General features: G+C 37.0%; 1 pseudogene; it reads right to left on the bottom strand.

The window, feature by feature from the left end:
• Positions 1-2,673: 2,673 nt before the first annotated feature.
• On the bottom strand, positions 2,674-3,462 carry LOC146912500 (secreted RxLR effector protein 161 pseudogene; annotated as a pseudogene).

Here is a 3,462-nt window from a genome sequence, read left to right as displayed (position 1 = left end):
CCTCAATCCAAACCCCAAATCAAAAATCTCAAATAACAAACACAAAAGCCTAGATCTATGCATTTCTATTCGAAAATTTTCAGAAAGAGAAAAAAACAAAAGAACAAAACGACAGAGAAGTTATACCTGTGTTCGAATCGAAGGAAACGGAAGAGAATACTTCAAGGCTAGCGTCGATCAAAGCTTGCTGTTGTTTATTGTTCACGCTCACCGTTCGTGCTCGATCTATGCGCGTCGCAGGTCCTTTGCAATTCGATCCAGACTCAAAAGATAAGGAAAAACGATCCCTTCTCTCTTCTGTATCTCACGCCTTTGCGCTTCTGTTCGAATCGAATTCGGCTCTCCTCCCTTTTGAACCGATGTTGCTCTTCTCCTCTTTTCACGAGTCGATTCATTACTTGACTGGCTTGGAAAGCTTCGGTTACTGATGCATTCAATTGAGCCGATTGGTTGTGTCGTGTTGAACAGAGAAATTGACTGGTTCGAACCTTGCTTCTAAACAAGAGAACGAAGGTGTTTGAATCAATTATTGACGGCGTGAATCGGTTTTGTGAAATTGTGGATGATTGTGTTGGATTTGAGGTTGAAGATTGTTTATGAGTGCCGATTTGAAAATGCAAGGCTATTGTGATGGATGATGACGATGAAGATTGGGGTAAGATGGAGGTGATGATGAAGGTTTTGGTTATGGAGATTTTTGTGGTGGTTGTGGAGTTTTTTGTGGTGGTTGAAGGTTAGTTAGGGTGGTTTAGGGTGGAGGAAGTTAGTTAGAGGTGGTTTGTTAGAGGTTGTTGAAGATGAGAGAAAAATGGGAGAGAAAATAATTTTAGAAAATGATTTTTGGAATTTTTGGGAATTTTTGTGTAAAAATGATTAGTGTGTATCCTTGACCATGACCTTGACTTTTATAGGTGATGTGGGAATGCTTGGACCAATGATGTGATGCAATGTGGCACTGGACTTGTAACAAACCTTGGCTTTGACTTTAACAAACTTAAAAAGGGATTAAAATGCAAATAACAAAAGTACAAGGACCAAAATGAAAATTAAAACTAAAATTGAATTGAAGAAGTAAATTGAAAATTAACGTGAAGCGAGACGATTAAAAACAACAAAGCAGATTAAAATGAATCAGAAATTTTATGTGCAATGACCAAAATGCCCCCAGGGACTAAAACGACTCGAAATGACTCAGATGCAATTTTAAAATGACTTTTTTAACAGAGAACTAAAGCAAGAACTTATACAAGCACATTAATAGACTCAGAGACGATTTTAAGAGATTTAACAGGACTTTAACACATGAAAAGACTAAAATGCCCCTAGGGGCTAAACTGACTCAGAATGACTTCAAATGCAATTTTTTAAAATGGATTTTGACATGGAATTGAAATAAAAATTTATTCAAACAATTGAAAAGACTCAAGCAGTTTTTAAAGGACTAAAATGAGCTTGGACACAGGAAATGACTAAAATACCCTTTTATGTGAATTTTGCAAGTAATATTGAGATAAAATGCAGAGAAAGATGTAATTGATCAAAGACAGTTCAAATGACTTGAAATGCAAGAAAAGAAGAATTGAGTTAGTATTTTTAGGTCCAAAATTAGGGTATAACAGATATGTGTTAGCAAATTTCATAAACAGTTCAATATACATAATTTAATTTATCAATCATAGCGGAAGCAATTGTTGAACAAGTTTATGATCAGATACAACATGTTTGATTTACTGAAATTCAAAGTTCAAGGTCATAGGAATACCTGGATCCATGACAAAAGAGTTTTCCGGCAGCAGTGATCTGAAACAAAATCAAAGTCAGCGGCGGCTGGTTTGGTTCTTCCTCAACTTGTACCTTGATGCCCTAATGCGCTTCAGATGGGGAGAAGAGCGGTTTTGCTGTGTACGGTATATTGGGGACCATAGCCTCTTTTATATTGGATGACCATTAGGGTTTCCCATTATTTCGTTAATGGACCATCCAGACATCCACCCGATCCAAGCCCATATCACTTAAATAATTAATTATTATTTTAATAGAAACCTAATAAGCCTTTTTTCATTATATGATCACTAATCAATTAAGGCCCTTAAAGATAAATAGCTAATATAATTAAATTAGATATATATGCCCACATAATAATTATTGGAATATTATAATTAAATAAATTATAACTAAATATTCCAACAATCTCCCACTTGGGCAATATATCTTAACAATAATTATACCAAGGTTCTTTAGGTGCACATCTGAATGCTATATATCGTTAGATTTCAACTTTACAATCTGGTCCATCTCATACATTAATAATGGGACCACCGCGGCTGTCGTCACTGACATATAACGTGACGGAACCCCGACGACCACCATAACAATGTACTTAATGACATAGATCAATATGGGTGAGTGGCATGGAAATTTCATGTAATGTGATCTCTAAATCATGTCTATTTCCAACTGGTCCTACATAAGTCTTTATTGAGATCATAATGTAGTTCAATAGGTGCAATAAAAATTACAAAAGTTGCACATAATAAAATTAAACTTGATATTGTTATAACAATAATATCACATAAGTTTTATTTCTGCAGAAAATCAAACATAACTGAAAGTTTGAACCAAAATTACATCAATAAGATAGAACATAAAATAAAGAATAGGAAATGACTCCCACTAATCTAAGGCAATCGAAAAGCCAAGACCCATGTTTGCAACATGTCCATGAAAAGCCTTAGGTGCTAAGCCTTTAGTTAGTGGATCAGCTAGCATAAAGTCTGTTTCTATTTGTTCTATCGAAATTTGTTTCTCCTGAACTCTTTCTTTCACAACAAGATACTTGATGTCGATAAATTTCGATTTCGTAGCACTCATATTGTTGTTGGAGTAGAGTACAGCTGCACTATTGTCACAATAAATCTTCAAGGGCCTCTGGATGCTCCCAACGATGCGTAGGCCAGTGACAAAGTTATGTAGCCAAGTTCCATGATTTGATGCCTCAAAGCAAGCCACAAACTCCGCAGCCATGGTAGAGGGAGCCACTAAAGTCTGTTTAGCAGACTTCCAGGAGACGGCTCCTCCAGCCAAGAGGAAGATGTAACCAGATGTGGAATGTCTGCTATCCGGGCATCCTGCAAAATCAGAGTCAGAATATCCGACGATCTCCAAGTTGTCTGACTTCTGATAAGTGAGCACAAAGTCTCTTGTTCTCTTCAAGTAACGCATAACACGCTTTACTGCCGTCCAATGCTGCATACCAGGGTTGCTTAAATATCTCCCAAGAACTCCTATAATGAAAGCTAAGTCGGGACGGGTGCAAACTTGAGCATACATGAGACTCCCCACAGCCGAAGCGTAAGGAATCTTTTGCATCTCTGTCTTTTCAAGATCCGTGATGGGGCACTGTTTGAGACAAAATTTGTCTCCTTTAGCAACGGGTGGGTCTCCTGGTTTACTATCTTTCAT

This window comes from Medicago sativa, chromosome 6, assembly GCF_051527215.1.
Source record: "Medicago sativa cultivar Bolivia chromosome 6, Bolivia_mono, whole genome shotgun sequence".
NCBI classification, from domain to species: domain Eukaryota; kingdom Viridiplantae; phylum Streptophyta; class Magnoliopsida; order Fabales; family Fabaceae; genus Medicago; species Medicago sativa.
This window is presented reverse-complemented; position numbering and strand designations above follow the sequence as displayed.